The sequence below is a fragment of the Peromyscus maniculatus genome, chromosome 2 (genome assembly GCF_049852395.1).
Source record: "Peromyscus maniculatus bairdii isolate BWxNUB_F1_BW_parent chromosome 2, HU_Pman_BW_mat_3.1, whole genome shotgun sequence".
Lineage (NCBI taxonomy): Eukaryota > Metazoa > Chordata > Mammalia > Rodentia > Cricetidae > Peromyscus > Peromyscus maniculatus.
Window position 1 is genome coordinate 170,306,291 of NC_134853.1, and position 12,865 is coordinate 170,319,155.

The 12,865-nt window shown below is 44.0% G+C and overlaps 1 long non-coding RNA gene across 1 annotated transcript; it reads left to right on the top strand.

Moving 5' to 3' along the window:
* Nucleotides 1-1,003: 1,003 nt before the first annotated feature.
* On the top strand, nucleotides 1,004-12,444 carry LOC143272077 (uncharacterized). Its single transcript, XR_013049511.1, has 3 exons — nucleotides 1,004-1,844; nucleotides 3,619-7,909; nucleotides 8,489-12,444. It is a non-coding gene; the product is annotated as an uncharacterized LOC143272077 (long non-coding RNA).
* The last annotated feature ends 421 nt before the right edge of the window (nucleotides 12,445-12,865 follow it).

The following is a 12,865-nucleotide window of genomic DNA, read 5'->3' on the forward strand; positions in this document are numbered from 1 at the left end:
GGTATATATACATATGTGCAGATAAACACTCACAGCCTGGAGGAGGTGGCTTTGGGCTGAGCCTTCAGTACAGTGGCGTTTGACATCTGGGTGAGTTGAGGGAGTTCCTGATAGAGTTGTGACATCCAATAAAAGGACAGTCAAAGTGATGCACAGGGCATCAATATGATAAGAGAGGAAGCAGCACATTCAGTCAACTTATCTGATAGACCAGACATATCATCACAGTGGGTAAATACAAACAATGAGGGATGTGATCCTTTCCCAGTGAGGAGACACTATGCCAACAGTGGGTAGACATGGTCTTTTTCCATACAATGAGTGGACATAGGTTATTGTTGCTGGAGGGCTTCTCTCCAGGTTCCACCAAGCCCCGCAGTCCCACAATCCACATATAAAATAATCACTCAGACGCTTATATTACTTATAAACTGTATGGCCATGGCAGGCTTCTTTCTAACTGTTCTTTTATCTTAAATTAATCCATTTTTATAAATCTATATCTTGCCACGTGGCTGGTGGCTTACCCGCGTCTTCACATGCTGCTGGTCATGGCGGCAGCTGGCAGTGTCTCTCTGCCTCAGCCTTCTGCTTCCCAGAATTTTCCTCTCTCCTTGTCCCACCTACTTCCTGCCTGGCCACTCAGTGTTTTATTTATTAACCAATCAGAGCAATTTGACATACAGACCATCCCACAGCAGGTTATCACCACCAAATTAGTGGATATGTGTTGCTTGGATCCTAATGACTCCCTTGGGGGAGGGGGTGAGAAGGGGCTGCATCAACGACTCAGACATCAGGAGTCCATTGAAAGCAAATAACGAACTCACTTATTCAATAACAGGGAAGGCCTTATATACCCTCTTCCCAGCACCCAGTCTGTGTGGTCATCCCTCATTGACTGGGCACAATAAGGAACTCTGACATCACATTGACTGTTGCTAGGTCCTCAGGCAGACGTGGCATAATCAGGAACTCTGACATCAACTAGGAACTCAGACAGCTCCTGTTGGTAGGCCCTCAGGCAGACTCCAGGTTGGCTCTTAAGGAGTATGTTATGTGCATGCCTTGGCTACTGGTCTGAGCCAATTTCCTTGACCCTATGGGCCTGTCATACTACAGATATGGTCTCTTAATGTGTAGACAAGTTCCCCCAATGGCAGAAATAATCTGTACCCAAGGAATGGATGTGGCATCTCCCATATGCTGTCTCATTCAATGAGAGGACATGGTTTTCCCTACTTAGTAGACACAATCTCCCCAGTGAGTAGATATGTTCTTTTCATGAGTGAACATGATCTACCCATGAATGGATGTGACTGCCCCCCCCAGTGAGTATACATGTTCTCTCCACAAGTGGACATGATCTACCCATAAGTGATGATCTCCCTAGTGAGTGCACATGATCTCCCTACTGGGTGGAATATGATCTCTCCAAATGAATATGATCTTCCCAGTGAGAAGACATGATCTCTCCTAGAGAATGGTCATGGTCTGTCCCAGGGGTGGACTTGATCTCAGTGAGTGGTCACCTATTTACTCTGTGCCCTTATGATGTTGACTCTGATTCAAGCACAGACAGTAATCACATTAGCACCACACTGGATGCACAGTGACAGTGAAGGAGCTCTGAAAAAAATGTAAACATCATATGGTGGTTGAAATCACCAGAAACAGAGCTACAGAAGACATGCGAGAGGAACTGAGAGCCTGAGAGAGGCAAGCAAGAGACCCAGTCCAGAAAAACTGAGGAGAAAGCCTGCAGCAAGGTGGGAAGAGGACTTTGTGAACTTTGGAAGTATCCAGGGCCATAGAGTCAGAGCAGAAAAGGGGTGTGAGTGAAGGTGAGTCCATGGAGGACAGCCTTGTGGTCCTGGGAGGCAGTCTGTGTTGTGTGGAGTGCAGTCTGTGCCACTGCTGGGTTGGAGGAGGATATCAAGGCCTGCGGGTCATGTTGAACTATTCCCTTGGGCTGTACAGAGCAATGCAAGCAGACACGTTACTGAAGTTAATGGAGTTGGAGCCTGAGCTGTGGTGGTCCTAACAAGTCACACTGAGCCAATTATCCTTACTAGCCAATTAAAAGAGCCAAATTAATAGGGAAATGGCAAAAAGAGATTTATTTAATGTGCCCACATTGGAAAGAAGGACAGAGAGATGCAGTGACATCCCTCCCCTAAACCCACTGTCTTGTTAGAACCTGGGAGATCAGAAGGCTACCAGTGTAACAGGTATACCTCAATCTGTGTCTCTCTGCTCACCCCCCTAACATTCCCTCCCCTCTCCATGACACCTAGGACTCAGTCATCCTGCCCATGCTCTCAGCTGCTCCTCAACCACAGGATGTGAAACATCCCAGTTTCTCTGAGACCTGTAAGGAGTCACCCCCATTTTGCCTCACACACCTAGGCTTTCCTTGGAGCCCTGCCATACTGCTGTCTGTCTGTCTGTCTGTCTGTCTGTCTGTGGTGTTAATAGCTCTTCTATAAATCTCATGCCCAGGAACGCAATTTTTCAAGGGGTTGACGCTGACATTACAACAGGGGTTCTGTGACAGTGACCATGGGGCTGAGAAGCAGAGGAAGCAAGTGTTGTTTGTGTCTAAGGAAGGACTTCGCAGAGCAGAAAGAGCAGGTACCTGGGATGCGCTCAGCTGTGAAAGGAAAGAAATGGGGAGTTTTCTAGCTCTTTCAATGGCCTTATTGGGAGTCACTGGGGAGAGAGCCTGGGCAGGAGCCCAGCCCATTGGAAAGGCCTTGAGGAGGGATCACATGAGAGGCTGGAAGAAGTCTTCAAATGCTGCTCTGCTGAGCAGAGGCAGGAAGGGAGCCCACCAACCTGTGAGACTAGGGTTCTGTTGTTAGGGGATTGGCTTGGGAGTGCTCAACTTCCAGGAAAATGGAAAAGTAGAGACCGCAAATACAATCCAGGGAGGGCATCTGAGCAGTGACATCCATTCACAGTCGAACATTCTGCTCCACAGGAAGAGGGATGATCTGAATGCAGGAGACACTTCTGGAGGATTCCATGAGGCCAGACCACAGTTCCGGAGCCTTGAGCAGAGCCAGAATGTGGGTGAAGGTGCTAGCAGAGGACAGGGAAGGGGAGGAGAAGGGAGGGAAGGAAGATAGGAAGAGGAAAGGAAATAGCTGTGGCAGAGGCTGAATGAGTCAAGGAATCATTCCTCACCTCCAGCTGAGACTCGTGTGAGAATCTCATGGAACCAGCACCCTCTCTCCCCTTTCTAAGGTCTCTCTCAGTCTCTGTCTCTCACTTCCTATCCCATCCACTCCCCTCTCCTCTCTTTCCCCCCAGCAGGTTTCTGTCTCTAAGGTCCTGAAGGAGAGTCGTTCCCTCATAGTAGGTTTTGTCTGGAACAAGAAGAGAAGTTATGAAGAGTGGAAGCTGTCAGGGGTGGGGGTGGGGTGGGGGAGGGTGGGAGTGGGGAGGCTGGCACAACACAGCATGTAGGAAATCTAGAAGCACGGAGACAGAATTGATGAATGAGCTCTTGGTAACCTGTCCAGACTAAAGGGAAGCCCTTGGGACAGAGAGTGGGAAGCCATGTTGGCTGGCCTTGGTGGGGCAATGCTTGACAGGCTTCCGTTGTCTCAACAGCCTCTCCGTTACCTCCCCACATCCCACTAAGACCTAGGGAAACCTGTGCGCTTGCCCACTAGGGAAGCTCTGAGATGAGTCCGGATTCCACTCCAGCTCCAGATGGATGCTACTTCCAGCCCTTGTGGACTGTCTCTGGTTCAGTGACTGAGGAGCTGAAGAAACATTTCTTGTTCATCTCCAGCAACATCCATCTCTGGAAGTTACTTAATCCCAGCTTAATGAGGACATAGACGTCATCAAGCTGCTTCTCCCTCAGCCTGGGAAATCGGCAGTGCAAGAGCTGTCCTTGGCTCAGCTCTGACCAGCTCCCTCTCCAGCTAGCAGCCCAACAGTGCAAATCACACATCAACTTCACTGGGGCTGTAAGTCTCACCAGCTGTCCAGGAGTGTGTTCTGACCTCTACACAATTAGTGGATGAATGATGCTTCTCTCTTTTTCCAATCTTTTCCTTAGGGTGCTATCTATGTTGCATTGAGGGGAAAAAGTCTAGAAGATAGGGCTTCCTGAGCTGCAATGGAAAAGTCTTGTAAAGATCAATCAACAATGGTAAAGTCACAATCTATAATGGAATTGTAGGCACAGGGGACAGAACGGTAGAAGTTACCAGAGAAAGATAACACTGGATCATGAAGACGTAAGACACTATCAGCATTCCTGTACCTGCCACAGGCAGCTTCATCAGGAGTCAATGCACTGGCCATTTATCTCCATTCCCCATCAGAGTGGCCTAGACCATGTTGCTTTAGTGAGATGGACTTTTTGTGCCAGCAAAGGATGATTACACTGTGGCCATGCTGTCTAGTTAGAGAGGAATTCTGTTCCCAGAATTGGACTATGGTTGGAGAAGAGCCAAAGGATTCCTTCTGAACTGAAGAGAAGGGGACAGAATACTAGTGGGGGATCTCACAGCTGCTTAGGCCAAATCCTTTGAAGTCCAACATAGCCAAGAGCAGTTTCCTGTTGGAGTGGGAGAGGAGGTCACCAATGCAGGGTCCTGGGGCTATCTCTTGTAACATTGGGTGCTGAATGTGATAAAAGCTTCAACTACAGGGAGAAATTGAGCTTTGAAGTGAGTCGCTTTTCTCTAAATGAACCAAGTTCCCAGGAACCAGCAAGCATGTGTAGAAAATACCCATACTCCTTGTGTCGGGGTGTGCCCAACTCTTATATTTAGGATGAGTGCCCACACTTTCTTGTTTCAGGAAGTGCCCACACTCTTTTCTGTCAGGATTCACTCACATTCTCCTCTACCAGAAAGTACCCACTCTCTCCTCTGTCAGGAAGTACCCACTCTCTCCTTTGTCAGGAAGTACCCACACTTTGTTGGCACTTCTCCCTGTTCTTCTGTGAGAAGTCCTCACCCTAGCCCATACTTAGGTTTATACATTCAAGCACATACTCAGTCTCTGAGGTAACCTACTTTCTTCATTTACCTCACACATCAAGTCTTTACTTCTCTGTGCCTCTTGACTCTTGAAAACACATCAACTGTTAGCAAAAACCTCCATAGTGATTCTTCTGGTTCCAAATACATTCACTCATTCACTCACTCACTCACTCACTCACTCACTCACTCACTCACTCACTCTCTCGCACACTCATTCACATAACAAGTACATAATGTGCATCTCCCATATGTCAGGCCCTTGCTTACAGAAGCTATTAAGGGTCCCCAGAGTTCCCCACACAATTCTTAGTAATCTGATATGCTTGGCAAGCATTTGTTGAGTGATTGCACCTGTTTCATTTTAATTTATCAACACACTCTGATTGTTTATAAGCCTTTATTGTTTTTTTTTAGATAGGCTCCTTTATGTAAATGGAGTCTGGAACTTATAATCTTTCCAGACTCAGCCTCTGGGGTGGAGGGTTACAGGAGTTGGCCACAAATGCCTAGATATAAACATATTAAGGACAGTGCTTCTACTCTGCACTCCATATACTGGACAGTTGATGCAGTGTAACAAACGGGGTAAAAGATCTCTGAAGTCAATTAAGCTTGTAAAAATCCATCAGCTGAATTAGCCATCATTATTTCCTACAATTAAATTAATCAGAGGGGTGGAATGAGTGATCAGTGGTTAGTACACAGCTTTCGGCTGCTCCTCAAGTCACTGTTTGCCATGAAAGGTCAACTATTCTGATATTCCCACTTCTCTCCATTCATTATCTGGCGTGATTAGGAGCAAAGACTCTCATACAGATGAATACTTAGCATTCTGGTCTGGCCTCTTCTCTGCGAGGTTATAAATGCAAAGCATTTGAATATTTCACACAAGGCTGAATTGGACTTCAGCTGTGGCATTTCCATCCTATAGCTGATGTCTTTGGAGGACGCTTGTTATCAGTGCTGTGTCAAGGCACCCGTTTCAGTGAGAAGTCCTTGTCGTGTTCATTCTGTCTTCTGTGCTTTGAGAATAAACTCCCAGAACTGGAAAAGGAATTCCAGATACTACTGAGCACACTAGATTATTGGAATAAAGGCCAAGAACAGGTGGGGCCTGGAAGTCACCTATGTGGTCACTAAGCACAGCCTTGTACACTAGTGTCTGACATGGAGCAGAGGCTGGCTAGGGACCTGTGTGACTGGTATATGGTGCTGCAGCTTCCTCACATTGCAGCCACTGTTGCTCTTTCCCCCTTCCCAGTGAAAGGAGACATCTGCCTCCTGCCATCTGAGAGATTGGGAGTTTATTTTGGAAAAAGACCATTGTTACTATAACTCTGTCTTGTAAAATACCCAGCACACTCTATAGGTACTTGGTGCACTTTGGTTGAGTAAAGAAATCAATAGCACATCCTTTAGAAAGGCCACTGACAAACAATCCCCATAATAAGGCTCAGAGAAGGGAGTGCTATTCTGTTAAGAAGAGAAGGGGCTCTGTCTTTCCATTAACCAGCTGCTTTGAGTGTCTTGAGAGAACAAGATGATCTGTAGATTAAAGGTGTTTTGCCACAAAGGTGCCTGACTCTGTGGGGAGGTGTCAGGAAGATTGGCTGTATTAAGTGTCCTGGAGAGGCACCATGTAACCTAGGGTTATTCATCCTGTCTCTCTATGTTGGGTCTTAACTCCAATTAAGGTATTGCAGCATAAATGCCCTGTGGAAAAATCTCAAATCACTGACCTCTAGCATTTGTGGAGGTCATCTGGCACAGCCCTGGCTTTCTATTGGATGGGAAATGCAAGGGTGGCTTTCCCTTAACATTTCTACATCATTCAGAAAGCTGGTTTTCTGCACTGCAGCTATGTAGTGGCTCATATTAACTGTCAACCTGACAATACCCAAAACATCAAAGAGACATGCCTCTGGATATGTCCATGAGAGATTTGCTAGATAAAGTTAATTGAAATGAGAAGACTCACCCTAAATGTGGACAGCACCGTTCCATGGGCTGGTGATCAAGGCTGTATGAAAGATAAAAAGCAGGCTGGAAACTAGCATTCATCTCTCTCTCTCTCTGTTTCCTGACTGTGTATAGAATGTGACCAGCTGCCTCATGCTCCTGGCAGCATGCCCTCCCTCTCATGATAAGCTGTACCCTCTAATAGTGAGCCCAACAAACCCTCCCTCACTTTAGTTGCCTTGCCCAGGCATTTTGCAGCAACAACAAGGAAAACAACACCAGACAGATGAGGACACCTGGAAAGCTACACCCTTACTTTTATTTGACTCAAGTGGTAACTTAAAGTTTTAGAAATCAAGATGCAGAAGAACTCATTGAGGTCTCATGGAAATCCAGGAGACTAGAGCTTGGGGTGTGGGCTGAGAATCTACCAGAAGGGCAGTTCTGTACATCCACATGGGAGGAGATTCTCCAATGGGAAACCCCTCATTTACTACCAACCAGGACATTCTGTCTGTACCTAAACACTTAAGGGGCTTTGAGAGAGCAAGGAGTGCACCCAGAATTTAGGCAGGCTAGACAAAGGCTTCTCACCAGGAGACTGACTGGAAATGTGATCCCAAGATCTGGGAACATCATTCTGAAGAGTTTCTCACAATGTGGGAGATCCTTAGCCCTAGCCTGCATTGCTGCTGTGCCTGGTCTAACAAGCCTGAAAGAAAAACTAAGAAGGTCTGAACTGTTTCTAACTAAACATCCATCTCCAAACAGGTAAAACTCAATGTCCCTGAAAATTAATAAGGACAGAAAATATGACAACCAAGATGGAAAACCATAATTAAAACTGACCCCAGAGATTATAGAGATGATAAAGTTACCAGACAAAGAGCTCAAAATAATCACAGAGACTATTCTTGGAGCAGAACATCAAGACATAGAAGGTGTGTTTTAAAAGACATGATTTCTAAGGTGGAGTGGAGTTACAGTGTACATTATAATCTAGAGAGTCCATAAGAGTCTGCAGATGAAACAATTGGGGAATTTGAAAACTTTAATACAGGATCTCTACTTTTGTTTTATTTCTGTTGCTGTGATAAAAGACTCTGACAAAAAGAAATTTAGGGAAGAAAGGGTTTATGCAAACTTTCAGTTCCAGATTAGAGTACACTAAAGCAGGTAAGTCAAAGGATGAGCTTGGAGCAGCTAGTTACATCGTGTCTACATGCATGAATTCATGCATGCTTAACACTTAGCTCATATTCTTCACTCTTATAAAATCCTTCACACAAACCCAGGGAAAGGTGCTGCCCACATTGGGCTGGGACTCCCCACATCAATTAATGTAATCAAGATAATCTTCCACATATATGCCCACAGGCCAACCCGATCTAGACAATCAATCATTGAGACACTCTTCTAGGTTAACAATTAAAATTTACCATTAAGCATTCAAAATGAAATATCCAGAGGGAAAAGAAATCATGAAAAAGATAACCTGTGAATTTTAAATTGTCTTATAGATGTATGAAGGGAGACCAAGAAGAGAAGGGGACAGTCAATAAGAAATATTGGACAAAGTATGTTCTCATTTGGTCAGAATTCTAAGCCCACTGATGGATAAGGTTCAGCCAAATAAGTGAAACATGAAACATAGGAAATTCATATTAACCAAATTGAGTAAAGATTCATTGTAAGCAAGGTGTTCAGAACCTCCCTCCTCCAAATAGAAAACTTCCAAGAGCAGAAAGGGAAGATGAAAATACTTAGGTGCAGAGAGAACAAGTTAAGGGTGAAGTGGATTTATACTCAGATGCAATCAAGCTGGATAGGGGAAGACAAAAAAAAAACCCTGTCACCAAATTGTATTAAACAAATTGTTTTGGCCAGAAGGGAAGAAACAGAGAAGGTAGAGAGCACTTACAGGTAACTTCATCAATATCTTCTATTACTTGTATCTCTTTACAATAAAGTTGTCACAAATGGAACACAGTGGCAAGTTGATGGATTCAAACTTAAGCATATCAGCAATCACATTAAATGTAAATGGCCTAAGTACACAAATTAAAAGGCAGAAATTTCACTGCTAAGAACCCACAGCTTGTATCCCATACCCTTTTTTGGCCTCTAACAGTACCTAAGCTCATGTATACATACCATATATATACACATATACACATACATAAAAATAAAATAAATCTTTTGAAAATTGTGTCAAAATCCTACTCCCTTACAAATATACAGCACTAATAGTTGAGGGTTTTGGAGGTAATTTAGATATTGAGGGTAGAACCTTCATGAACAAGACTGGAGAATTATATTTTTCTCTACTGCATAAAAATTCAAGAAGATATCAGTGGCCTGCAACATGTGCAAGAGAGCTCTCACAAGAACCCTGACACACTGTCCATGACCCATTTTCAGTAAGAAATACAACCCTATGTAACAAGCAAAAATTTCTTGTTCATAAGTCTTACACTTCATGGGCTGGAGAGATGGCTCAGCCATTAAAGGCTAGGCTCACAACCAAAAACATAAGTCTTACACTTCATGGTGTCTGATTATGGCAACCTCAGCAGACTAAGACAGAAGAATAACAAAGGTCAAGATGCAACCACAAGTTGTCTGAGGACTCACTTTAAATATAGCAGCACAGATAAACTAAATGTGAAAAGGTAGCAAAGGATACTAACATGGATTTGCCAAGAGCCATGCAATGAAATCCAACTCAAGACTAAAAGGAATAAGGCACTGGTGTGTGTGGCAACATAGCATCAGCAAATCCCAATGTAAGGAGAAGCCAGGCCAGCAGGAAGTATATCAGAAAGGATTCTGTTAGACACAAGCAGATACAACACAGAGATCTGTTAACTACCTGAGAACGAGGGAAACAGAGGAGTGGCTACAGATGGGCACACCAAGGCATTTGAAGGCAGCCAGTGTGCTCTTTCTCTTGGTTATCAATGTTCTTGTAGTCCATCTGTAGGTAAAAATACCTCAGATGTGCACCTCAAAATTCCAAAGTTAAAAGTTAAACATAAATTCATTCAAATATTATCTTACAATTCTGTAGTTTTTAACTTTATTTGGCTAAAGGGATAATAGGTATTGAGCAGGCTCCTCCAAAAATTCATATATTGAAGCCTATACCTCTATGTGACTGTGCCTGGGGACAGGAGGTCAATACAGTTGGTTAAATAGTAGAGTGGAGTCCTGTTGTGTAATATTATTTTAACTATGTAGAGGTATGTTGCATTTGTTTATTCCACATTTGTTTAATTATGTAAAAATGTGTTGCTGTTTTACCTTGCCTGCCTAAGGCACCTGACTGGTCTAGTAAAAAGCTGAACAGCCAATAGCTAGACAGGAGAGGGCTATATGGGACTAGTGGACAGAGAGAATAAGTAGGAGGAGGAATCTAGGCTCTAGAGAGGAAAGATGAGGCAAGAATGAGGGAGAAAGAGGAAGACACCAGGGCCAGCCAGACATGGAGCAGGACATTCAGAATGAAAGAAAGGTAAAAAGCCTTGAGGAAAAATGTAGATGAAGATAAACAGGTTAAGTTAAGTTAAAAGAGCTAGTGGGACAAGCACAAGATAAGGCTGAGCATTCATAACTAATTCATAATCTGTGTATGATTTGGGAACTGGTTGGTAACCAAAAGAAAGCCTGCTACATTTGGCACCCAACTTGGGGCCCCAATCTCCACAGATGGCCTGAGAAAGCTAGGAGAGAGGAACAGATATAGCTCCTGGCTCTTTCAAGAGTCTCTGCCCTAGGGAAAGCAAGCTCAGTAAAAATGACTGCCACCATGTGGGCACCAACTTCTTAGAGCTGGGACAGTTGAATGCAGCTCCCAGTTGAACACAGCTTTCAGTCAGACTCATGGGGCCTAAATCTTGGCTTTCACAGACCCTGAGCCAGGTGGAGCCAGATGCAATGCAAACCTGCTTAGAAGTTTAAGGCTTGAGAGATAGTTGGTGCCCAAAAGAAAACCTGCTACAGGGCTACTATAAGACTCTGCTCCTATTAGGAGAAGGTGTGTTTATGTAGAGAAAAGGCCAGGTAAGGTGCAGTAGGAAGGCACATCCAGAAAGCTGAAAAGGCCAGCTCACCAGGAACCAGGGTGCTCATAGCTTGATTCAGGGCTTTTCCCCCTAGAGCTCTGAGAAAAGACATGCATGTGCTTGAAGTTTGTGGCATTCCTGATGGCAACTGAGCAACTCAAGGGGCTCTGGACAGTGGTGTTTGATTGATACTCTCTGGAGAGCCTCAAAGGTAGTTAAGACAGTGGCATGGGGCACCAGGCCAGTACCTGGCTGATGCATATCAAATGCTCATTCCGACTCTCATGTGGAGGCTTGATCAACTCCCCATAGATTCTTCTTTGCACTATATCACAAAACTCTTTCTAAATCAATCATTTGGGCAAGTTATTTGTCAAAAAAAGGACTTAAGAAATGAAACGTTCATTCAGCTCAATAAATATGGAACTCTTACAGTACCAGGTGGGGAGACATGTGGTGTGGACACAGGTATATGCCCTGAGACTTGACTAGATAGGAAGCAGACCGTCCAGACCCCGTCACAATACAGACATCTGATTTCCATAAGGGGGCTGAATTATAGCAAATTCTTGAATGTCCTACTTATTTATAGTTTTGTTTACAAAAATATCAACAAATAACTGATGCAAAAACCTCTGAACTGTTTATGAAAATGGGCAGGTTTCCAAAATGATTGCAAAGAATTCAGGGTGTATAATGGAAAAGCAGGTTCATTCTGAGCCTGTAAACCAAGAATGATGAAGTTGGATGTCATAGAACTGGTTTTTAATTAAATATGTTGTGTGGAAATTTCCTGAACTGAAACATTTCATCCTGCAAGGAGGCTAGATAAAATTCAGGAGTCAACAACTAACGACTTCCAGGAAGTCCCTGAAACTTACCAAATTCACAAGACACCCTCTGGGTTCTCTAAGCAGTATTGTTGGAGAGAGGTTACTCTCAAACCTGTTGAGGTGCCTGCAAGTCTTACAGAGAGATCCAGGCTTCTACCTTTTATAAGCCATCACCAATGCTGGGGTGGGCTTTCCACTATACAGCTGCATTTGAATCATTGTTACACCTGAAGTCACCCCTCTCCCATGCTCCTGTAAGTAATACCAGCAAACTCAAATGCCTCACCAAGCTGGACTTACATAGAATCATTACTTTGGTCTGTGTTCAGTTCCTTATCTAGGATGAACAGACATTTGTTCACTTCTGAGAATAGTATCACACAACCAAGTCTTTGAATAAGAAAGAATTTCATGGAGTATATAGTGCATATACAAAGCTTTCCAAATGGCCTGATAAAATGCAGAGGAATGTCCAACCATCTGAGGAAGTTTAAAAACATAGTTCATTTTAAACCAAATCTAAGCAGGAAAACTACTATTTATTGGGACACATCCTGCTTAAATTGAATTTATTCTTTTTTTTTTTTTTTTTTTGTGTGTGTGTGTGTGTGTGTGTGTGTGTGTACATGTGCATGCATGGTAGGTGCACATGAATGAATGCAGGCATCCCTGGAGACCAGAGGTGTCAGATCCTCTGGAGCTGTGACCTGCCAGACATGGTTGCTGGGAATTGACCTGGATCCTCTGGAAGAACAGCCAGTGCTCTTAACTGACGAGCCATCATCTCTCCAGCCCCTATTGAATTTATTCTTAAATGCTCACAATCTTCTTGGAGGCTTCTCCAGTGGCTACACTGTGTCTTGCCGGTCATCAGTTCCATTTTGCCTGTGGCATGTTGTTCAACACAAAGCAAGCACCTGGTAAGAGTGAGCTTTGAGATGTCAATTTTTTTTTAACCCATCCAAGTACTTCCACAAAAGATCAGATGGAGAAAAGTTGG